Genomic DNA, 25,850 nt, shown 5'->3' on the forward strand with positions numbered 1-25,850 from the left:
TCCGCTCAACTGTATATATTTTCGTTACCCTATTTATTTTGTTAATGAATTGTACATCGCCTTGATTCTATTTAGTTGCCATCGGTTTTTACGAGATGTTCTTCCCCTTGACGCTGTTTAGTGCCATTGTTCTTGTCTGTCCGTCTCCCCCGATTAGACTGTAAGCCCGTCAAACGACAGGGACTGTCTCTATCTGTTGCCGACTTGTTCATCCCAAGCGCTTAGTACAGTGCTCTGCACATAGTAAGCGCTTAATAAATACTATTGAATGAATGAATGAATTGTCTCTGGAATGTTGAATACACCTGGAATACCGTGTGCACCTGGAATTCTGGGTGTCGTGCAGCTTGGTCAGCCCCATCTTAAGAAGGCCATATCAGAATAACCATGGTAACCACAATAAGGGAACAGCTCCTTCCAAGAATGGAAGATGCAACGTGACAAAGGACAGGATTGAAATCTCCAGAATCACAAAGGTTGTAGTAGAGCAAATATTGATTCTGTTCAACAAATCCCACACCACCAGGAAGAGGAAGCAACAACTGAAGCTTGAAGCTGGTAGGTTACAAACTAACGAAACAGAAGACTTTACACCACCAGTGGGAAGTGTGCTTGCTTTGATAATAACCATAACTGTAGAGTCAAAAAGTGTCAATAGTTTCAGGAGGGGTTTAGATACATTCATGGATGAGAGGTCCATGATGGATTAATGCATCGCCCTTGCGCTTGGAGTCCAACCCTTCCTTCTTTTAGACGGTGAGCCCGTTGTTGGGAAGGGATTGTCTCTATATGTTGCCGATTTGTACATTCCAAGCGCTTAGTTCAGAGCTCTGCACAAAATAAATATGATTGAATGAATGAATGAATTCATCCCTCCCTCAGCCCTATGACACTGTCCATAAACTCCCTCTAGACTGTAAACTCATGGTAGGCAGGGAATGTGTCTAACGACTCTCCCAGCTGCTTAGTACAGTGCATTACACATAGTAATCACTCAGTGAATATGATTGTTTGATACTGGAGGGAAAGTTTCATATGTAGAGGGAAATGTTAAGAATGCTAAAAGTTAAGAATGGAGGGCAACCATCACGGTATTCTAAAGCCATACGCTTGCCACTCTCAGAGACAGAATACTGGCATAGGTGAACCATTAGAGAAGCAGCATGGAGTAGTGGATAGAGCACAGCCCTGGGTGTCAGAAGGTCATGGGTTCTAATCCTGACTCCACCACTTGTCTGCTGCATGAACTCGGGCAAGTCAATTTACTTCTCTATGCCTCAGTTACCTCATTTGTAAAATGGGGATCAAGACTGTGAGCCCCACATGGGGCAGGGACTGTGTCCAGTTGAATTTATTTTATCCACCCCAGTGCTTAATATAGCGGCTGGCACAGTGCTTAACAAATACCATAATTATTATTATTATTTAGAGCTGGCCTTTTTTATCAACAATCAATCAATCAGTGATAATTAATGAGAGCTTACTGTGTGCAGAGCACTGTAATTAAGCAGTTGGCAAAGTACAATACAGCAGCGTTGAGAGACAGGTTCCCTACCCACAAGGAGCTTACAGTCTAGAGGTCGAGGCAGACAGTAAAGTCTAGTCACAAGAGCTTGGGTGTAGGAGTCCAGAGATTCAGATTCTGCTGTGAGGGGCATTGGACAAATCACTTAAGTTCTCTGTGCCTCAATTCCCTCAACTGTAAACTAGAGACAACACCTGTTTTCTCTTCCTCTCTAGATTGTGAGTCCCATCCAATCTGATTCTCTTGCATCTACCTCAGAGGTTGGAGCATAATAAATATTTAACAGATGTTCCCATGTTATTTGATAAAACTGAATGTGGAAAAAGTATTTATTTGAATCTCCCCCAATTTTAATGAAAACATGAAAATATCATTTCGCAATCTCCCCCAACACCTCCTCCTTCAGTTTTTAAATATAGCTACTCAATGTTATTGTGTTTTTTTAAAAAAAATCAAATTTCCCTATTAAAATGAATGTTAATAGCTGGTTCAGGACCTGGACTGTTTCGTTTTCTTTTTTTTTCCCCTAAAGTCTACACATGTACTGTTGAAATTTTAAATATTTTTAAGCAAATACTAAATGCTCCAGTGATGATTGTGAAGTTTAGTTTACGTGGCAGAGTGATCTAGTAGACTACTTCTAATTTAGAAGCCAAATTAATGGTTTTCCTAATTCTCTTAATATTAGCCATTCCCCTGACATATACTGGATGTTTGGGGCTCTGAGTAATTCTATCACAAAGTTTTTAAAAAACTTCAGGGACTACTTCTCCTGGAACTACGTAAAAGGTTACGGGCTGCCACACTGTGGGAGGATTACTCGGGTTATGTTACAGGAAGTGATCCAAATGAGGTAAAAATGAATCACGGTATACCTTTAAATGAGCCTGTTTCCTAATTGTTATGTAGTTTAATACCATAAGAATGTGAACTAGGATGATTTTGAGAGAAAAATCTGTAATCAGAATTGTTTAAAACATTCACAATTTAAGGAAGCAGTGTAACCTACTGGAAAGAGCAAAGGCCTAAGAGTCTGAGGACCTGGGTTCTAATTCCAGCTCCACCACTAATCTGCTGTGTGATCTTGGGAAAGTCACTCAACTCCTCTATGCTTTATCTGTAAAATGGGGATTAAATCCTACTCCCAGTTACTTAGACTGAGAGCCCCACGGGGGACAAAGTGTTTTCAACTTGATTATTTTCCGTAAACCCAGCATTTATGAGAGTGCTTGGCCCTTAGCACACACTAAACAAGTGCTATAACAATTATTATTATGTAGGATGTACTATCAATCAATTAGTAGTATTTATTGAACACTTATTTTGTGCAGAGCACTGAACTAAGCACTTGGGAGAATACTATACAACATAATTAGCAGACACATTCCCACCCCATAACTAGTTCATTCAATAGTATTTATTGAGCGCTTACTATGTGCAGAGCAGTGTACTAAGCGCTTGGAATGTTCAAATCGGTAACAGATAAAGACAGTCCCTGCCCTATGACGGGTTTACAGTCTAATCTGGGGAGACAGACAAGAACAATAGCAATAAATAGAATCAAGGGGATGAACATCTCATTAAGACAATAGCAAATGAATAAATGTCCACTTTCAGGCTAGAACTAGCCATTCATGTATAAAATGTTCACCCAAAAAAATAATAATAATAATGGTATTTTTTAAGGGCTCACTGTGTATAAGCACTGGGGTGGTTACAAGCAAATTGTGTTGGACACAGGTCCTGTCCCACAGGGGACTCTCAGTCTTTATCTCTATTTTAAAAATGAGGAAACTGAGACCCAGAGAAATGTAGTGACTTGCCCAAGGTCACACAGCAGACAAGTAGCAGAGCCAGGATTAGAGCACAGGTCATTCATTCATTAAATCATATTTCTTGAGTGTTTACTGTGTGCAGAGCACTGTAATAAGGACTTGGGAAAGTACAATACAACAGTAAGCAGACACATTTCCTGCCCACAACAAGTTTACAGCCTTCTGACTTTCAGGCCCATAGCTCTATCCACTACGCCACGCTGCTTAAAACTCTCCTAAGCATTTAGTACAGTGCATGGCACTCAGTAAATGCTCAAAAAATACGATTGATTGATTGATGTAAGCAGATGTAAGTAGATAACCTGATGTCTACTATCTTTGACTTGGATGTCTTCATCTTACTTTTCCCTGAACTCTTCCTTCTTTCCCTTATGCCATCTCTGCTTGGGTTTTTAACCCTGTGAAACAGAGGCATCTGGAATGCCCACTCACTCAAGCCAGTAAGTCCTTGACCCAACCAGCCCCTCTATCTTAACCTCACAAAAAGCAATTTGTGAAAAGACAATAGATTTGACATCATTAAATATTTTGCCTAATTTAATCTGGATTTGAGTTAATCTGAACTTGAATATTATGTAATTGTGTTGATATTTTCTTCTCTATTCTCTTTGTTTAGAAGGTTCTTTATGGCCTGCCATTCTAAGAAAATATTCTTGATTTGTTGTCAATTTACTGATTTATGTCTGTCTCCCTCTCTAGACTGTAAACTCGTTACGGGCAGGGAAAAATAAGACAATTATATCCTCCCCCGCTCACTAACCTCCCTCTACTGCTACTCCAATCCAGCTAGCACACTTCACTCCACTAACACCACCCTACTCATTGAACCTTAATCTCTTCTGTCTTGCCGTTGACCCCTTGGCCATGCCCTCCATCTGGCCCGGAACTCCCTCCCCCTTCGTATCTGACAGACAGACACTCTCTCCATCTTCTAAATCATGTCTCCTGCAGGAACTCTTCCTTGACTAATCTCCCACCCCCACCACACCCACCACCATTCATCCTCCGTCCTGCATCATCTATGCACTTGGGTCTGTACCTTCTAAACACTTTGATACTCACCCCACCCCAACAGCACTTATGTAAATATCTTTATACTCCGCTGCTTCCTCAATCTATAATTTATGTAGCATCCATCTCCCCTACTGGACTGTAAACTCCTTGAGGAAAGGAATTGCGTCTACCAACTCTACTGTATCGTTTTCTAACAAGCGCTTAATACAGTGCTATGCGCACAGTAAGCACTCAATAAATAACATTGATCGGTTGATTCAAAACGCTTGGAAGTCATACAGTGAAGTTAACGCAACCTCTCAAAATGTTTAAATTATGAAAAGATCCACTTTGATAGAACCAAATAAAACCTAGCAAATTCCCACACACTGTGTAAAATTGCCCCAAATTTTCACAATTTGTCACTTCTTGTTACCATGGAGAGAGCTAGAGAAAGGAAAACAAACAAGTTAAGATGTTATTACCGTACTAGTCTCGCCTGAGCATTTGTCAAAGTCATGTCTTGGTTTTTTTGAGTATTAAGCAATAATAAATATCTACTACTGCACCTCTTGGGAAAATGCAGTTGGTGGAACAAGAATAGGATTAAAATTAAGATAATGTGCAAACCCAGTATATTTACAGACTTTAAGGATATGGGCAAGAGAGTGTGAATGACTCAGTGTAAGCCATCACCACTACTGCAAAAACAACTCAAGAACAGAAGGGAGAATTTGGGTGGTGGGGGGAGGGAGTAGTAATGGAGCCCATTTGGCTGGGTGTTCATAAAATATCGAGGGTCCCAGGTTCTTTCCAATCTTGACTTGGGGTCTCCTGACGGACCAACGCTACCCATTACCCTCTGCAGGAAGCTTCAGAATGTTAGAACACTGGGGCTGCCGCAGTGGTTTTGTTTGTTTGGTAGGTTTTTGTTTTTTATGGTATTTGTTAAACACTTACCATGTTCCAGACACTGTGGATGATGATGATGATGATGATGATGATGATGATGATGATGGTGATGATGATGATTGTATTTGTTAAGCCCTTACTATGTCCCAAGCACTGTTCTAAGTGCTGGGGTAGATACAGGGTAAGATTTATAATAATAAATTTATTTTTGTCAAGTTGTCCCACATGGGGTCACACTTTGAATCCCCATTTTACAGATGAGGTAACTGAGACACAGAGAAGTTAAATGACTTGCCCAAGGTCACACAGCAGACAAGTGGCAGAGGTGGGATTAGAACTCATGTCCTCAGACTCCCACGCCTGCGCTCTTTCCACTAAGCCATGCTGTTCTAAGTGCTGGGGTGAATATGAGGTAATCATGTTGGACACAGTCCAGGTCCCACATGGGGCTCAGGGTCTTAATCCCCCTTGTAGAGATGAGGCAACTGAGGCACAGAGAAGTCAAATTACTTGCCCAAGGTCACACAGCAGACAAGTGGCAGATCTAGGATTAGATTAGGATTAGGATCTAGGATCTTCTCCCTCTACTCCCTCTGCCATCCCCCCTTTACCTCTTCGCAGCTTAACCCTCTTTTTCCCCTTTTCCCTCTGCTCCTCCACCTCTCCCTTCCCATCCCCACAGCACTGTACTCGTCCGCTCAACTGTATATATTTTCGTTACCCTATTTATTTTGTTAATGAATTGTACATCGCCTTGATTCTATTTAGTTGCCATTGTTTTTACGAGATGTTCTTCCCCTTGACTCTATTTATTGCCATTGTTCTTGTCCGTCCGTCTCCCCCGATTAGACTGTAAGCCCGTCAAACGGCATGGACTGTCTCTGTCTGTTGCCGACTTGTTCATCCCAAGCGCTTAGTACTGTGCTCTGCACCTAGTAAGCGCTCAATAAATACTATTGAATGAATGAACCCAGGTCCTCAAAGACTATGCCTGGAATGAAAGGAGGTTAAAAGCACCTTCCTTCAAAGTTTGTGTTTAGTTATTTGGTTTTACCTTATCTTGGATACTTGGTTTTGTAATTTACCCTTGTTTTGTATTCGCTGTTATTGAACTCTGTGTCTGTTATTGCCATTTAGATTTTGACTTCCCAGTCAGACAGGGTCCAGGTTTAATCTGCTGATCTATTTACCTCAGTGCCCAACTAGTTTGGACATAAGAAGCCGTTAATAAATACTATTACAACTACCAGCTAGGGATCTCATTTTTCTTAAGAGGAGGGAAGATCTTCTAAGATCCTTTTGGCATTTTTTATTTTGTAAGGAACCAGGAAAAGTTAAATCACTTGCTTTTAATTGCTATTAATGCTCCAGATCAGAATATTTTTTTACCTTGAAAATGTCAACTTTGAGCAGTTTGTCCTTAGAATGTTCATCCCTCATATGCTTTTCGTAGTACATGTCACAACACCAGGAAATTCACTTGTCCCTTCTTACCTCCCCTCCCAGCCTGAGGTCCCATTTCTTAAATCCAAACAGATTAATCCATCTATCAGTGTTATTTAGTGAGTGCTTAATAATAATGACTGCATTTGTTAAGCTCTTAATATGTGCCAAGCACTGTTCTAAGCTCTGGAGTAGATACAAGGTCATCGGGTTGCCCCACATGAAGCTCACAGTCTTCATCCCCATTTTACAGGTAATTTAGGCACAGAGAAGTGAATTGACTTGCCCAAAGTCTCACAGCTGACAAAGTGGCAGAGAGGGGATTAGAACCCACAATCTCTGATTCCCAAGCCCGGGCTCTTTCCACTAAGCCATGTTGCTTCTCTAATGCCAGTAGAGCTTTGCACTAAGCTTCAGGGAAAGTACAATACAATAGAGTTGGTGGACACGCTCCCTGCCCACTAGGAATTTACTGTCTACAGGGGTGACAAACATGAAAATGAATTAAGGACGATGTAATTCCTGGCTATGATTTTCTTTCTTCACTGAGCACTGCCCCCAGATAGCATCAGATGAAGAGTGTATGCGACAGCCAGTGGTGAAGTCCTTTGACACTTTTGTGAGATCAACTAAGACTAGTAGTCATCACCAAAGGGGATTTTTAGGAAGGTCAGAGAGAGCAGTCATATGCAGTCAAGCAGGGCTTTGCCTCCTCATTAAAGCTGCACATCTCACAGTTGTGGGCGCAATAATAACAATAATAATAACAGCGATGGTATTTGTTAAGCACTTACTATGTGCCAAGCACTGTTCTAAACACTGATGGAGCTGGACTGCCTTCCCTGACAGCTTCAGCAGGAGTTAGATCCGCCTGACCAGGTCCTGTCCTATTAAAATGACCCTGCTTCAATTCCAGACAATATTTCAGTCTGGATTTTCCCCTCTTTGTCTTCCCAAGCCACGCTCTCTGGTGCAGGTGAAGAGTCAGGGCTTAGAAGAGCGAGAACCCAGTATTCCATTTATTCACTGGACAAGGGACAACGTGCAGAGCCTAAACGTAAGCTGTGACAAGATTGACCTCAGTTCACCAGTGACCTCAGCAGCAGCCCAGTGTCAGAAAGTGTGGGTTAAATATAACCAGCCTATAATGGTGCAAGGTTAGCATATCACCATTTTCTCAGAATCCAAACTCTCACTTGGAATTTCAAAACTAGCTGTTTTAGCAATTTCCCTTTTTCGTTACATCTTCCCAGATAATGATCAAATCGCTGAAGGAGCTGAGTCATTTCAGTGCTATTTCAAGATTCCTTTAGCTACACAATATGATGAGAAGACCTTATTACTACTGGGGTAAAGCTCTTAAGAAGTCTTCTCATTTGGATATCCTAACAGACACATTTTCAATAATTAGGATGTTTTATTAATAACACTTGTAATCATAATGTTAATATGGAGTTATAGAATTTAGAAATTAATTTATAAAAATGGATTGTGGGGGGTATGATTACTAGGTTGATTTTTTTATATCTTTTAGCAGAACAAATTATGTTATCAGTGAAATCAGTGAAATTGGCCCGTTTGGGTGGGGAGGATAAGTTTGTCACCAGCTGCAAATATCAACTTCCTCCATGTTCTAAAGTGTTGGTGGATCACTGTTAATATGATATGTGATGTTATTTTTCTCGGAACATATGGATCATTTATTGGGCACTTACTGCGTGCAGAGCACTGTATTAAGTGCTTGGGAGAGTAAAGGATGACAGTCGCTAGACATGTTCCCTGCCCTCAAGGAGCTTACAGTCTAGGGTAGGAGACAGACTGTAAAATAAATTTTAGATATGTTCCTAAGTGCTACGGGGCTGAGGGTGGGTGAATACAGAGTACAAAATCATGTGCAAGGGCAAAGCAGAAGGGAGAGGGAGTGGGGGAATTGAGGGCTTAATCAAGGAAGACCTCTCGAAGGAGTTGTGATTATAATAGCAGATCCTGGGCTTCGGAGTCAGAGGTCATGGGTTCGACTCCCGGCTCTGCCACTTGTCAGCTGTGTGACTGTGGGCGAGTCACTTAACTTCTCTGTGCCTCAGTGACCTCATCTGTAAAATGGGAATTAAAACTGTGAGCCCCACGTGGGACAATCTGATCACCCTGCATCCCCCCAGCACTTAGAACAGTGCTTGCACATAGTAAGCGCTTAACAAATACCACCATTATTATTATAAGGCTTTGAAGGTGCAGAGACACGTGTTCATATAATGTTCATGTCAATCAAATGAGTGATATTTATTAATAATAATAATAATGTTAGCATTGTTAAGCGCTTACTATGTGCAGAACACTGTTCTAAGTGCTGGGGTAAATACAGGGTAATCAGGTTGTCCCAAATAAGGCTCACAGTCTTATCCCCATTTTACAGATGAGGTGACTGAGGCATAGAGAAGTTAAGTGACTTGCTCACAGACACTGAATTGACAAGTGGCAGATCTGGAATTTGAACCCATGACCTCGGACTCCCATGCCTGTGCTCTTTCCACTGAGCCACGCTGCTTCTTGAAGCTTTATTGAGGCTATATTTATTGAATATTAATATTTACATTTATTGAATATTAATCTTAATATTAAACATAAAAATATTTTTATTTATTTAGTCTAGGAAGAGTACTGTACTAAGAGCTTGGGAGAGTAAAATGCAATAATAATAATAATAGTAATAATAATGATGGTATTTGTTAAGTGCTTATTATGTGCCAAGTACTGTTCTAAGCACTGGGGTAGATACGAGAATATCAGGTTGTTCTCACAAGTTGCTAGATGTAATCCCTGCCCTAAAGGAATTTACAGCCTGTAGGGAGAGATAGTGGCTTAGTGGTAAGAGCACAGGCTTAGAAGTCAGAGGACATGGGTTCTAATGCCGACTCCACCACTTGTCTGATGTGTGACCTTGGGCAGCTTCTCTGTGCCTCACGTACCTCATCTGTAAAACGGAGATGAATTCATTCAATAGTATTTATTGAGCGCTTACTATGTGCAGAGCACTGTACTAAGCGCTTGGGATGAACAAGTCGGCAACAGATAGAGACAGTCCCTGCCGTTTTACGGGCTTACAGTCTAATCGGGGGAGACGGACAGACAAGAACAATGGCACTAAACAGCGTCAAGGGGAAGAACATCTCGTAAAAACAATGGCAACTAAATAGAATCAAGGCGATGTACAATTCATTAACAAAATAAATAGGGTAACGAAAATATATACAGTTGAGCGGACGGGTACAGTGCTGTGGGGATGGGAAGGGAGAGGTGGAGGAGCAGAGGGAAAAGGGGAAAATGAGGCTTTAGCTGCGGAGAGGTAAAGGGGGGATGGCAGAGGGAGTAGAGGGGGAAGAGGAGCTCAGTCTGGGAAGGCCTCTTGGAGGAGGTGATTTTTAAGTAAGGTTTTGAAGAGGGAAAGAGAATCAGTTTGGCGGAGGTGAGGAGGGAGGGCGTTCCAGGACCGCGGGAGGACGTGACCCAGGGGTCGACGGCGGGATAGGCGAGACCGAGGGACGGCGAGGAGGTGGGCGGCAGAGGAGCGGAGCGTGCGGGGTGGGCGGTAGAAAGAGAGAAGGGAGGAGAGGTAGGAAGGGGCAAGGTGATGGAGAGCCTTGAAGCCTAGAGTGAGGAGTTTTTGTTTGGAGCGGAGGTCGATAGGCAACCACTGGAGTTGTTTAAGAAGGGGAGTGACATGCCCAGATCGTTTCTGCAGGAAGATGAGCCGGGCAGCGGAGTGAAGAATAGACCGGAGCGGGGCGAGAGAGGAGGAAGGGAGGTCAGAGAGAAGGCTGACACAGTAGTCTAGCCGGGATATAACGAGAGCCCGTAATAGTAAGGTAGCCGTTTGGGTGGAGAGGAAAGGGCGGATCTTGGCGATATTGTAGAGGTGAAACCGGCAGGTCTTGGTAACGGATAGGATGTGTGGGGTGAACGAGAGGGACGAGTCAAGGATGACACCGAGATTGCGGGCCTGCGGGACGGGAAGGATGGTCGTGCCATCCACGGTGATGGAGAAGTCTGGGAGCGGACCGGGCTTGGGAGGGAAGATGAGGAGCTCAGTCTTGCTCATGTTGAGTTTTAGGTGGCGGGCAGACATCCAGGTGGAGACGTCCCGGAGGCAGGAGGAGATGCGAGCCTGAAGGGAGGGGGAGAGGACAGGGGCGGAGATGTAGATCTGCGTGTCATCTGCGTAGAGATGGTAGTCAAAGCCGTGAGAGCGAATGAGTTCACCGAGGGAGTGAGTGTAAATGGAGAACAGAAGAGGGCCAAGAACTGACCCTTGAGGAACTCCAACAGTTAAAGGATGGGAGGGGGAGGAGGCTCCAGCGTAGGAGACCGAGAATGATCGGCCAGAGAGGTAAGAGGAGAACCAGGAGAGGACAGAGTCCGTGAAGCCAAGGTGAGATAAGGTACGGAGGAGGAGGGGATGGTCGACAGTGTCAAAGGCAGCAGAGAGGTCAAGGAGGATCAGAATGGAGTAGGAGCCATTGGATTTGGCAAGAAGGAGGTCATGGGTGACCTTAGAGAGAGCAGTCTCGGTAGAGTGGAGGGGACGGAAGCCAGATTGGAGGGGGTCTAGGAGATTTCAAGTGTGGCCTCTGGAACCCCCGCTCTGTTACAGGCAAGCTACCTTTCATCCATGACCTTTTCCTCTCCCGCTCTCTCCTCCTCCTCGCCCTTTCGGAAACGTGGCTCTCTCCCGAAGACACGGTCTCCGCCGCCGCTCTCTCCGGCGGAGGCCTCTCCTTCTCCCACTCCCCCAGACTCACCGGTAAGGGAGGAGGCGTCGGCTTCCTCCTCTCGCCCCGTTGCCGCTTCCGCACTATCCCTCCTCCCCCCTCCCTCTCCTTCCCCTCCTTCGAAGCCCATATCATTCGCCTCTACCACCCACTCCAGTTACTTGTCGCCGTCATCTACCGCCCTCCCGGTCCCACCTCCGACTTCTTCAACCACCTTGACCCCTTTCTCACCTTCCTTCTCTCCTTCTCTCTGCCCACTCTGATCCTTGGAGACTTCAACATCCATACGGATGTACCCGACGACTCCTCTGCCGCCCGCCTGCTATCCCTCCTCGACTCTGCCGACCTCCTCCTCCACCATACCGCGCCCACTCACCGACTCGGTCACACCCTCGATCTTGTCATCTCCTACCGCTGCACTATCTCCTCACTCACCAACTCTGAAATCCCTCTCTCGGACCATAACCTTCTCACCTGCCTCATCTCTCACACTCCCTCCCCCTGCAAATCTTCGCTACTGCCCCACAGAGACCTCCGCTCTCTCGATCCCATCCGTCTTTCCAATAGCATCTCGCCTCACCTTGCCGCCCTGTCCTCTCTTCCCACTCTCGACGATCGGGTCTCCGCTCTCAACTCCACCCTCACTACTCATCTCGACTCTCTCGCCCCCCTTTCCCTCCGCCGCTCTCGCGCCACTAACCCACAGCCCTGGATCACCTCCTCCGTCCGCCTCCTACGCTCCTATGCTCGAGCTGCTGAGCGCCGCTGGCGAAAGTCCAAGCACCAAGCCGACCTCACACACTTCAAATTTATCCTTTCCTGCCTTAACTCTGCCCTCTCCTCCGCCAGGCAAAGCTTCTTCTCCTCCCTCATCGACACCCATGCCCGTCACCCCCGCCGATTGTTCCGGACCTTTAACTCTCTCCTTAGGCCCCCTGTTCCTCCCCCTCCCCCATCTCTCACCCCTAATGATCTGGCCACCTATTTCCTCACGAAAATCAACACGATCAGGTCTGAGCTCCCCAAAGTCACCCCGCCGCCTCTCCCCTCCCCCCCAACAACCCCCTCCCCTACTTTCCCATCCTTCCCTGCAGTATCCTCAGAGGAGATCTCCTCCCTCCTCGCAAGTGCCACCCCCTCCACCTGCGCCTCGGACCCCATTCCCTCTCACCTTCTTAAAACCATCGCCCCTGCCCTCCTCCCTTCCTTAACTTCTATTTTTAACCACTCAATCTCCAAGGGCTCCTTCCCCTCTGCCTTCAAACACGCCCACGTCTCCCCCATCCTAAAAAAACCCGCTCTTGACTCCACTTCCCCCTCCAGTTATCGTCCTATCTCCCTACTACCCTTCCTTTCCAAAATCTTAGAACGAGTCGTCTACAATCGATGCCTAGAATTCCTTAACTCCCATTGACTGTGAGCCCCACGAGGGACAACCAGAAGACCTCATATCTACTCCAGAGTTTAGTACAGTGCGTGGCACATAGTAAGCGCTTAACAAATGCCATAATTATAATATTAAAATAGATTAAGGGTGGGGGAAATAGTAGACTATAATAATGTTTATAGAGAATGAGGATATTTTCAAATAAGACTGCATAACAAGGCATTCTTCCAGTTGCCTAGTACAGTGCTCATTGTGGGCAGGGAATATGTTTGTTGTTGTATTGTACTCTCCAAAGTGCTTAGTACAGTGTTTTAAACTCAGTAAGTCCTCAATAAATATGATTGAATGAATGAATGAATGAATGAATGAATGAATGAATGTTCTGCATACAGTAAGCACTCAATTAATACGATTGACGATTCATGAGAGCATCTGCAATGTTTTCCAATCCATAGTTCCTGCTCCCTACTCAATCAACCAATCAATGGTATTTATTGAGCACTTACTCTGTGCAGAACACCATACTAAGTGCTCGGAAGAGTACAATACAAGAGAATTAGCAGACAGGTTCTTATAACAATGCAATGAAATATCCTCAGGAGTCAGCGCTTCGTTGTTTTTTGTTTTTTAATGGTATTTTTTAAGCACTTACTACGTACCAGGCACTTTACTAAGTATTGGATAGATACAATCTAATCATGTTGAACACAGTCTATGTCCCATATGAGGCTCACCATCTTAATCCCCATTTTTACAGATGAGATAACTAAGGCACAAAGAAGTGAAGTGACTTTCCCAAGATCACACAGCAGACAGATGGCAGAGCTGGGAGCAGAACCCAGGTCCTCAAGCTCCCAGGCCCGTGCTCTTTCCAGTATTCAGTCAGTCAGTCATATTTATTGAGAGTTTACTGTGTGCAAAACACTGTACTAAGCGCTTGGAAGAGTATGATATAACACTGCCATATTGCTTCCTGCAGCTAACCTGTTGACTTGGGCTGGATCCACAACCTGAACCTTAAGCCCTTTAATGATCCAACAAATAAATTGTAAAGAGCTTCCAGGGTTGTCTTTATTGGAAAGAAAACTTAACTAGGCCAGTCACCGTGTCCCTCGGTTCAACTTTTGGGAAGCTAACATGATATTCTGGGAAAAAAAATAACTAGTCATTAATGGGCTATTTTGCATGTTCTTTCTAAAAATATTCACTTAGACTGGAAGAGACATTCCATTTCGCATGTTTTAGGAGAGGATATTTCAGTCCTTGTGACCAAAGTCTGCAACATTCAGAAAAAGGAAATCGTTTTCTTCTCATTAATTTTCTTCCTTATAAACTTTCTGATATCTGAAGTTATTTTCAGAATTTTAAGTAAACTTCAAGATTATGAACTCTTGGACCTCTTTTTTTTCTTAAAAAAAAAAAGGGTCAAAACAACTGGGCCTTGAAGTGAGCCTCATATGGAACAGGGATTATATACAAACTGATCATCTTGTATCTACCCCAGAATTTAGTACAGCACTTGACGCATAATACAGCCTCTAGACTGTAAATTCATTGTGGGCAGGGAATGCGTCTGTTTATGGTTACATTGTACTCTCCCAAGCGCTTAGTACAATAAATATGATTGAATGAATGAATAATAAGCACTGAACAAGTACTACTGAGAAGCAGTGTGGCTTGGTGGGAGTCGGAAGGCCTGGGTTCTAATCCCCAGCTCTGCTACTTACCTGCTGTGAGATATAGACAAGGCACTTAATTTCTCTATGCCTCATTTTCCTCATCTGTAAAATGAGGATTCAATACCTGTTCTCCTTACAACTTAGACTGTGAGCCCCATGTAGGATAGAGACTGTGTCTGACCTGATTAGCTTGTATCTCATCCAGTGCTTAGTATGGCACTAAGCCCAAAGTAAGTGCTTATCAAATGCTTTAATTATTAAGAACTACTATTATCATTATTATGAGTGCTATTATTATTAATAAGACTTTTTCACAACCTGAGACCCCCAAACATCCTACCAGGGACCTAAATAAAGTGAATCCACCCTATTCTTTTCTGCCCTTTTGCATTCTGGAGGAAGAAGGAAGCACATCACAAATATGAAAACGGGATTCCCAGTGTGTTGTAAGGAGGTAAAACTTTCCTTCAAGACAAAAAGAAGCTCAAGATCAGTCTCTTGGAGCTCAGGACTTTGCCAGACCAGGAAGATATCAAAATGCCCTGGTCTGTTTGCAAATTAATTGTCTTACAGGGGAAGAACTATCTATCACCTGCTGAATCACCCCCACCACATCCTGTGGCTTTTGTCTATTCAGTGGGGGCCGTCTCCTGTTTGAATCCTGGCCCAAGGTAGACGGAAAGTTACTGAGCTCACAGCTTGAAGAATATGCCAGAGTTGGACATACAGTACTAGCCCAAAGCTCAGTCATGGAGGTCCACCCTTTTACGTGAATAATAGGCTATTTTTTTTTCCTGTGGGTTTATCCTATCCATTGTGTCAAAACTGAATAAGGCCATAAGAATTTTTGTAGCTTTGTTCATTATTTCCACTTCCTTTCTTTTATGCTATGTATAAAAAACAACAACAAAAAAAGCACCTCTCTTCCTTAGACTGAACTTTAAAAAAGACCCAGCGGAAAGAGCTTGATCCTGGGAATCAAGAGAACTGAGTTCTGATTCTGATTTTGCCTTTTGGGCTATGCTGTCGGTGGCCTAGTATTTTTAAGTACTTGAGAAGTTGAGGATGGAAGATGTAGGTAAGCTTCAGGACTGGGGAATGGGTTGTTTTCAAAGTCATTCTGGAAACAGTAACTGGAGGAAATATAAGACATGTTGGCTTGGTTATGCAGTAACCCCATTCACCAAGGCAAAGATAGATGGATCATCTGCAGATTATTTGAAATGGAATAGTTTCTAAAGGCAAAATGATTGGGTGTTATGGAGACAGTTCTATGACATCCGTCAATAATATATGGCCCTTAGATGAAAATAAATTTTTTTTCCTCTGGAAAAGCAGCATTGACTAGTGGATAGAGCACTGCTCTGGGAGTCAGAAAGACCTGGGTTCTAATCCCAGTTCCGCCACGTCTGCTATGTGACCTTGGGCAAGTCACTTCACTTCTTTGGGCCTCAGTGCCCTCATCTGTAAAATGGGGATTCAGACTGTGAGCAGGGACTATATCTGATCTGATTATCTGGTATCTATTCCAGCACTTAGAACAGTGCCTGCCACATAGTAAGGGCTTTTAATAAATATCGAAATTAATAATGATGGTATTTGTTAAGTGCTATGTGTCAAGCACTGTTTACTTTTATTATTGTAATTATAATTTCTAGTAGAAAAGGACCACTGCCAACCAAGTCCAATCAACCGAGTGTCCTCTTCTCTACAGAGCACTTTAGGGTTCTGTACAATGCTCAGTAGACATTATTGAAGGAGGGAAAGGGCGGTTGGGTAGTGATGGCCCCTGGCAGTCGATATTGGACTGAAAACTTTGAGCTTCTCCCAAGACTGTAGCAGATACAGATGCAGCTACTGCCTGACCTTAGAGAGCTGACTGGTCTGGCCTGGTTGGCCTCATCCCCCCGCCACCAGCCTAGTGGATAGAACCCGAGCCTGGGATTCCAAAGGCTCTGCGTTATAATCCTGACCCCACCACTTGTCTACTGTGTGACCTTGGGCAAGTCACTTCACTTCTCTATAACTGAGGCATGGGGAATGGGGAATAAGATTGCAAACCCTATGTGGGACTGTGTCCAACCTGATTCGCATGTATCTACCCCAGAGTTTAGTACAGTGCCCGGTTCTAATCCCAGCTCTGCCACTTGTCTGCTGTGTGACACTGGGCAAGTCACTTCCCTTCGCTGGGCCTCAGTTACCTCATCTGTAAAATCGGGGTTAAAACTGTGGGACGTGGACCGTGTCTAATCTTATTAGCTTGTATCTACCCTAGCCCTTAGGCCACTACCTCGCACATTCATTCATTCATTCAATCATATTTATTGAGCTCTTACTGTGTGCAGAGCACTGTACTAAGCACTTGGAAAGTAGAATTCGGCAGTAGTTGCCCAACAACTACAATAAAACGAAACAAAAAAAGCGGGATGGATGTCTCCCGTTTCCCCTGCACCTTGGAGCAGGGTCAGCAGGCCGACTTTCCTCCATCTCCCCAGGCCGGAACCAAGCTGGGCTCACTGTGGGGGTAGATGGTGCTGCAGGCACATTGCAGCCAGGCCACCCACGCCACCTCCACCTAGCCCCACCCTGCCTCAGAGCCATCACTCTGTATCAGCTGTGTCAGGGACTGGGGGAAACCATTCCGGCTCCACAAGGATCTCCACTCCCATTTCCCCTCCCACCTTGTGCTCCGGAGCCTCCCCGCCTCCTCACCTCGCTACTCTCCTAGTACAACCCAGTCCTCACACTTCGCTCCTTTAATGCCAACCTTCTCACTGTATTTCAAGCTGGTTTATCTCACTTCCAACCTCCTGAACAAGTCCTGCTTCTGGACTAGAACACCCTTCCTCTTCATATCCGACTCACAGTGACTCTCCCCCACTTCAAAGCCTTACTGAAGGCATATCTCCTCCAAGAGGCCTTCCCTGACTATGCCCTCCTTTCCTCTTTTCCCACTCCCTTCTGCATCACCCTGACTTGGTCCCTTCATTCATCCCCCACTCCCGGTCCCACAGCACTTCTGTACTTCTCTGTAATTGATTTATTCATATTAATGTCTGTCTTCCCCTCTAGACTGTAAGCTTGTTGTGGGCAGAGAATGTGCCTGTTACATTGTTATATATCATATTCTTCCAAGCATTTAAAACAGTAATCTGCGCACAGTAAGCACTCAAAAAATACAATTGACTCACTGACTGCATTCCATCCCGAGCCCGGGCAGAATTCTAAGGCAGGGGCTGAAGCAGAGGGAGACTTGTTGCAACCAGAGAAATCATGCTGGAAAAATCAGTCCAGAACTTAATCTTTTACTGGTGTTATGCTTCCACCCATTCCAGCTTACTTCCACCACTATTCACCAGCTAAGACCAGGGCCACGTTTGAAGTGTTGACTGAGGAAGTAAGATGCAGAATTGTAGCACCCACAGGCTCGGATAAACCACCTGCCTGGAATCCTTTAAAACAGATGGTGTACCTTCACAATTATTCTCATCAACATTAGGAATGCTTGTATGGGTAACTGAAGTAACAAGCACTTTTAGTACAATATTCTGCACACAGTAAGCACTCAATAAATGAGATCGAATGAATAATAAATAAATCTTAAACACTCTTATCCACTTCCTCTCTTAAAGAAAATTAAGCCCTTTGAAATTAACTTTAGCTCTCAGATTTCATTTTTGAGTGTTTTGTTTGCTTGTCGCTTGTCTGCTGTGTGACTTTAGACAAGTCACTTAACTTCTCTGTGCCTCAATTCCCTCATCTGTAAAATGGTGAGTCAATACTCTTTCTCCCTCCTTCTTAGACTGTGAGGCCCTCTGTGGAACCTGCTTGGCACATAGTAAATGCTTAACAAAATCTACAATTTTTTATCATTATTATTATTATCTCAGTTGGATATGAAGTCTCCTACCTTAATCTCACCATCCCCCAGAGGCTATGCAGACCCTCCTGATTTGATTTTCTCCTTCACTGCATTATTGGACAGTGTGCTAGCTAGGAAACATATCAGTGGCAAAATTCAGTTTTGTGTTGCCACTGAAGGTCATTAGGTGTAGGAATTCCTTGGTATAGTCTCATACATTTCCTCAGTTTTCTGTGGAGTTATCTGACTCCTTAAAGCAAGAAGGCTGATACAGTAATCAAGGTGAGCTAGGATAAGTGCTTGGATTAGCATTGTAGTAGTTTGGATGGAGAGAAAAGAATATATTTTAGCGATGTTGTGAAGGTGGAACCAACAGGATTTAGTGACAGATTGAATATGTGGGTTGAATGAAAGAGATGTGTCAAGGATGACACCAAGGTTATGAGCTTGTGAGACAGGCAGGATGTTGGTGTTGTCTACAATGATGAGAAAGTTAGGGAGAGGACAGAGTTTGGGTGGGAAGACAAGGAATTCTGTTTTGGACATGTTAGATGTCTTGAAGGCAGGAGGAAAAGCAAGACTGCAGAGAAGGAGCAATATCAGAGCTGGAGAGGTAGACTCTTGAGAATCATCCACTTAGAGGTGATAGTTGAAACCACAGGAGCAAATGAGTTCTCCAAGGGAGTAGGTGTAGATAATAATGTTGGTATTTGTTAAGCGCTTACTATGTGCAGAGCACTGTTCTAAGTGCTGGAGTAGATACAGAGTAAGCAGGTTGTCCCACGTGAGGCTCACAGAATTAATCCCCATTTTACAGATGTGGTAACTGAAGCACAGAGAAGTTAAGTGACTTGCCCACAGTCACACAGCTGACAAGTGGCAGAGGCGGGATTTGAAGCCATGACCTCTGACTCCCAAGCCCAGGCTCTTTCCACTGAAGAATGTATTGTTATATTGTATTCTCCCAAGTGTTTAGTACAGTGCTTTGCATACAATAAGCACTTGTTTACACAGTGCCCTGTTTTACTCCGTTGGGGGTGGGTAATGGATGGGATGTCCTCAACCCAGCTTGGTCCAACCAAGCATTTCATCTTGGAGACTCATCAATCGATCCATCATATTTATTCATTGAGCATTTACTGTGAGTAGAGCACTGCACTAAACGTTTGGGAGAGTACTATATAGCCACATTGGTAGTCACGTTCCCTGCCCACAACGAGCTTACAGTCTAGCCTCAAGAACTTGATGATTCAACCTCATCATCGCTAGTCACTGTAGCATCTCTACCCTCATCAATTCTGAAACCCCTCTATCTGATCGCAACCGCCTCAACAGCCTTCTCTCCAGTACTCCTCCTCCCTGCAAATCTGTCCTGTTCCCCCATGGAAATCTCTGATCATTTGACCCTATCCTATTTTCTCAAGTCAACATGCCCCCTTAAGCCTCCATACCCAAACTACCTTCCCTTGATGACTAAATTGACACCCTCAACACCATTGTTGAACTCAACTCACTCGCTCCCTTATCCTTTTGCCGATCTTGTACCACTAATGAATGTACCTCCACAATCCACCTCCTTTGCTCTTGTGCACAAGCTGCACAACATTGCTGGCAGAAATTTAAATATCAGAATCACCTTGTCCGCTTCAAGTTCATTCATGTGTGCTTTAATTCTCCCCTCTTCCCAGAAAAATCATTTCTCCATCCTTATTGACACCCATGCACATTTCCCAAAACCTCACCACCTACTGTATTAAGAAAATTGAAACTCTCAGGTGTGATCTCTCTAAAAACCTCTTCTGCCCCACCCCCAGTCCCTCCCCACTCCTGCCCCTTCTTCCACTTTCCCTCTTTCCCAGCAGCATCTAAAGAGGGGATTTCCTGCCTTCACTCAAAACCCACCCCCACCACCTGCACATCTGATCCCATCTCTTTGCACCATTCCTTCCCAAACTCCTTGAGCAAGTTATCTAGTCCCATTGTGTCAAGTTCCTCTCCTCCAATTCTTTCCTTGACCACCCTCCAATCTTGCTTCCTTCCCCTCACTCCACAGATACCGCCCTCTCAAAGGTCATAAAAGACCTCCTTCTTGCCAAATACAACAGCCTCTACTCCATTTTAATCCTCCTCAACCTCTCATCTGCCTTCGACACTGTCAACCAAACCTTTTTCCTGGAAACATTATCCAATCTCAGTTTCACTGATACTGTCCTCTCCTGGTTCTCCTCCAGCTGCTCATTCTCAGTTGCAGTTCCTCCTCTGCCTCCCACCGCATAACTATGGGGGTTCCTCGAGGTTCAGTTCTGTGTCCCCTTCTATTCTCCATCTATACCCCACTCCCTTAGAGAACTCAACTTCCATGGCTTCAACTACGACCTCTATGTGGTACCACCAGAGAAGCAGCGTGGCTCAGTGGAAAGAGCACGGGCTTTGGAGTCAGAGGTCATGAGTTCGAATCCCGGCTCTGTCACTTGTCAGCTGTGTGACCACGGGCAAGTCACTTAACTTCTCTGGGCCTCAGTTACCTCATCTGTAAAATGGGGATTAAGACTGTGAGCCCCATGTGGGACAACCTGATTCCCCTATGTCTACCCCAGCGCTTAGAACAGTGCTCTGCACATAGTAAGCGCTTAACAAATACCAACATTATTATTATGTGGTTGATTCCCAAATCTACGTCTCCAGACCTGATCTCTCTCATTCATTCAATCATATTTATTGAGCTCTTACTGTGTGCAGAGCACTGTACTAAGTGCTTGGAAAGTACAATTCAGCGACAAAGACAATCCTTGCCCACAGAAGGCTCCCAGTCTAGAAAGGGGGAGACAGACATCAAAACAAGTTAACAGGCATCAATAGCATCAATTTAAATTAATAGAATTATAGATATAAACTCATCATTAATAAAATAAGTAGAATTATAAGTATGTACATATATTCACACAAGTGCTGTGGATGTGGAGAGGTTACAGGAGAGGCAGTGAGTGGGGACAATGGGGAGAGAAGGCGGAGCAGAGGAAAAGGGGGACTTAATCTGGGAAGACCTCCTGGAGGAGATGAGTTTTAAGTAGGACTTTAAAGGGAGGAAGTGTGCTAGTCTGGCAGATTTGAGGAGGGAGGACATTCCAGGCTAGAGGTAGGATGTGGGCCAAGAGTTGATGGTGGGACAGGTGAGAACGAGGCACAGTGAGAAAGGTTAGCACCAGAGGAGTGGTGTGGGCTGGGATGGAGAAGGTGAGAAGGGAGGTGAGGTAGGAGGGGGCAAGGTGATGGACAGCTATGAAGCCAAAAGTGAGGAGTTTCTGTTTGATATGGAGGTTGATAGGCAAAAAAATGGAGATTTTTGAGGATGGGGGGACATGCCCAGCACGTTTCTTCAGAAAGATAATCTGGGCAGCAGAGTGAAGTAAGGACTGAAGTGGGGAGGGACAGGAGGTTGAGAGGTCAAAAAGGATGCTAATGCAATAATCCAGTCGGGATATGAGGAGTGACTTTACTAACAAGGTAGTGGTTTGGATGGAAAGTAAAGGGCGGATCTTGGTAATGTTATAAAGGTGAGATCGGCAGGTTTTGGTGACTGATTGGACATGTGGGGTGAATGAGAGAGCAGATTCAAGGATGACACTGAGGTTCCGGGCTTGTGAGACGGGAAGGATGGTGGTGCCGTCCACAGTGACAGGAAAGTCGGGACAGGCCTTGAGAGGGAAGATAAGGAGCTCAGTCTTGGAAATGTTGAGTTTTAGGTGGCAGGAGGCCATTCAGATGGAGATGTCCTGAAGGCAGGAGGAGATGCAAGGCTGGGGAGAGGGAGAGAGAACAGGGGAGAAGATGTAGCTTTGGTGTCATTCATGTAGAGATGATAGTTGAAGCCGTGGGAGCGAATGAGTTCACTCTCCCTCTCTGCGGTCTCACATTTCCTCTTGCCTTCAAGACATCTCTACTTGGATGTCCCACCGTCACCCCAAACTTAACATGTCCAAAACAGAGCTCCTTATCTTCCTGACCAAACCTGTTCTCCACTAACTTTCCCATCACTGCAGACGACATCACCATCCCTCCTCTCTCACAAGCCTGTAAACTTGGCGTTATTCTTGACACACCTCTCTCATTCCACCCACCTATTCAATCTATCACTAAATCCCGTTGATTCAACCTTCACAGTATAGCTAAAATCCAACCTTTCCCCTCCATCCACACTGTTATCATGTTAATTCACCGATTTATCCTATCCTGCCTTGGTTACTGTATCAGCCTCCTTGCTGACCTCCCTGCCTCCTGTCTCTCCCCAATCCAGTCCATACTTCATCCTGCTGCCCGGGTCATTTCTCTACAGAAACATTCTGGTCACGTTTCCCCACTCATCAAGAAACTCCAATCTGTCTACTTCTACATCAAACAGAAACTCCTTACCATCGGCTTTAAAGGGCTCTGTCACCTTGCCCCCTCTTACCTTACCTCGTTACTCTCCTACTACAACCCAGCCAGCACACTTTGCTTCTCTAATGCCAACCGTCTCACTGTACCTTGATCTCATCTATCTCGCCACTGACCTCTCGCCCACATCCTGCCTCTGCTCTGGAACATCCTCCCTCTTCATATCCAACAGTCCTTTTTGAAGGTACAACTCCTCCAAGAGGTCTTCCCTGACTAAGCTCCCAATTCCAATTCGCCGACTTCCTTCTGCATCACCCTGATTTTCAGCCCTCCTTCAGCCCCAAAGTGTTTATGGACATATCTGAAATCTATTTATATTAATGTCTGTCACCCCCTCTAGACTGTAAGATCACTGTGCGCAGGGAATGTGTCTAGCAATTCTGTTATATATGGTATTTGTTAAGGGCTTACTATATGTCAACACTGTTCTAAAAGCTGGAGTAGATTAACACAGTCCTTGTCTGATATGGGGCCCACTTATATTCCCTATTACTCCCCTTATCTGTAATTGATTTAAGTGTCTGTCTCCCGTTAGACTGTAAGCTCCTTGAGTGCAAGAAATGTGTCTTCTAACTCAGTAGGTGCTCAATATATACTATTTCCGTCCATCAGTGGTGTTTATGAAGCACTTACTCTCTGCAGAGCACTGTGTTAATTGATCAAGATGGTCAGATAATGATAATAATAATACTAACAATAACAATATACCTCGGTTCCTAACTCAAGAGAAGCAACCAGCAGAAAATGACACAGGTTTTGTTGTTTGACTCAGCCCAACAGTTATTTGAGCACTCTGAGATCCATTCTCCACTAAATTCCGACACAGCACGTTATCCTCGTGAACAAACTTTCTATTGCACCGAGGCGTTTCCTGGAACTGTAATGAACAGTCTGTATTGACCATCTCTTCTATCCAAATGTTTGGCTTGGAGAGGAGAATCTTGGAGATTGGAGTTATGTGAGGTGGCCTGTGTCCAGTCCTGTAGGTCAGGCAGCTGGAGAAGCAACGTGGCTTAGCAGGCCGGGGACCTAGGTTCTAAATCCAGCCCTGCCACTTGCCTGCTGTGTGTCCTTGAGAAAGTATTTAATTTATTTTTGCCTCAGTTTCCTCATCTGCAAAATGAGGATTCACTACCTGTGTTCCCTCCTTCTTAGACTGTTTGCCCCATGTGCGACAGGGACTGTGTCTGACCTAGTTATTTTGTTTCTCCCACAACACTTAGTATAATGTCTGTTACACAATAAGAACTTAACGAATAAAGCGACATGGCTTAGTAGATAGAGCCTGGGAGTCAGAAGGACCTTGTTCTAATCTCAGCTTCTCCACATTCATTGATTCATTCACTTGCATTTATTGAGCGCTTACTATGTGGGAGCACTGTACTAAACATTTGGAAAGTAAAGTACAGCAAAAAGGAGAGATGATCCCTGTCCCCAACATCTGCTGTGTGACCTTGGGCAAGTCACTTAACTTCTCTGGACCGCAGTTACTTCATCTGTAAAATGGAGATTGAAAGTGTGATCCCATGTGGGACAGGAACTGTGTTCAACCTTGTATCTACCCCAGTGTTTAGAACAGTGCTTGGCACTTAGTAAGCACTTAACAAGTGCGATAATTATTGCTATTCTTATTATTATCACTATTGTTATTTTTGTTGTTGCTATCATTATTATTATTATGGCTACAGCCTTTCACTAAGTGAAAGAGAGAATCAGCCCATCCAAGTAAGCTTGTCTCTAGACCACAATCTCGTCGTGGACAGAGAATGTGCCTGTTTATTGACATATTGTATTCTCCCAAATGCTCAGAACAGTGCTCTGCGCACAGTAAGCGCTCAATAAATATGATCAAATGACTGAAAGGACTTTGATAGAAAGGCTGCACAAACCCAAAATATGTTGACTATTATTTCTCACTTTATTTCGGTAAAGTGAGGGAAACTTAAAGCAGCAAAAGCAACTGGAATATTGTCTGCTTCTCAAGTGTTTATGATGCAATAGTGAGCAGTTAAGAAAGTTCCCTAATAATCAGTGGTGGAGGGCCACCTCATTAGAGTTCATTTGCTTAAAGGTGTATTTCCTCTAAAGTTGAATATGTCTTCTCACAACCTGGTGCAGGTATGATAGGCCTGGACAACAACTCGCTTTATTTGCCTGCCCAGGATTTCCCGCAAAGAAGAAACTCAAGCTTTGAACATGTCAAGCAATGTGTGATTTTCACGTTGCCAAGAAGATTTCATCATTATTAAACTTTCCGAAAGCCTGAATGGACTAGAGGTCATCTGTGTTTATTTAGCGAAGTTTGGTCTACCAGGAAATGTGTGGGTGCAGGAGAGATTCTATGCACCTGGGACACTAACTCATTTAGACATTTACCCAGCTTCCAGTACTGTGGATGCAGCATATAATTAGACCTTGGGAGAAACAGGGGGCCCATAAAGAGAGTTAATCTTGGGTCTAGATTAATGTGCTCTGGTTTTCATATTGCAGTTTGAAGAATTAGGGAATTTTGTCCAAGTCCTTCTCATTACTCCAGCAATGTGACTGGTCTCTTTTCCTTTTCTTCAACTCCCTAATGCATTACCCTAACTTGCTCCCTTTATTAATGCCCCTTCCCAGCCCCACCACACTTATGTACAAATCTGTCATTTATTTATTTATATTAATGTCTGTCTCCCCCTCTAGACTGTAAGCTTATTGTGATCAGGGAATGTCTCTGCTATATCATAATAATAATAATAATAATGGCATTTGTTAAGTGCTTACTATGTGCAAAGCACTGTTCTAAGCTCTGAAAGCAGAGCCCAAGCACTCAGTACAGTGCTCTGCACACAGTAAGCACTCAGTATATGATCAATTGACTGAGACTATAACAGCTGTGGTAATTGAGTATCAAACCTTTTACTCATTCCACCGTATTTATTGAGCACTTACCGTGTGCACAGTGCTGTATTAAGTGCTTGGGAGAGTATGGTATAACATTAAACAGACACATTCTCTACCCAGTGAGCTTA

At 44.2% G+C, this 25,850-nt stretch overlaps 1 long non-coding RNA gene across 1 annotated transcript; it reads left to right on the forward strand.

Annotated features, from left to right (window-relative positions):
• The first annotated feature begins 400 nt into the window (after nt 1-400).
• Nucleotides 401-25,107, forward strand: LOC114809256. Its single transcript, XR_003757032.2, has 2 exons — nt 401-558; nt 24,955-25,107. It is a non-coding gene; the product is annotated as an uncharacterized LOC114809256 (long non-coding RNA).
• Nucleotides 25,108-25,850: the final 743 nt, after the last annotated feature.

The sequence above is a fragment of the Ornithorhynchus anatinus genome, chromosome 1 (assembly GCF_004115215.2).
Source record: "Ornithorhynchus anatinus isolate Pmale09 chromosome 1, mOrnAna1.pri.v4, whole genome shotgun sequence".
NCBI lineage: Eukaryota > Metazoa > Chordata > Mammalia > Monotremata > Ornithorhynchidae > Ornithorhynchus > Ornithorhynchus anatinus.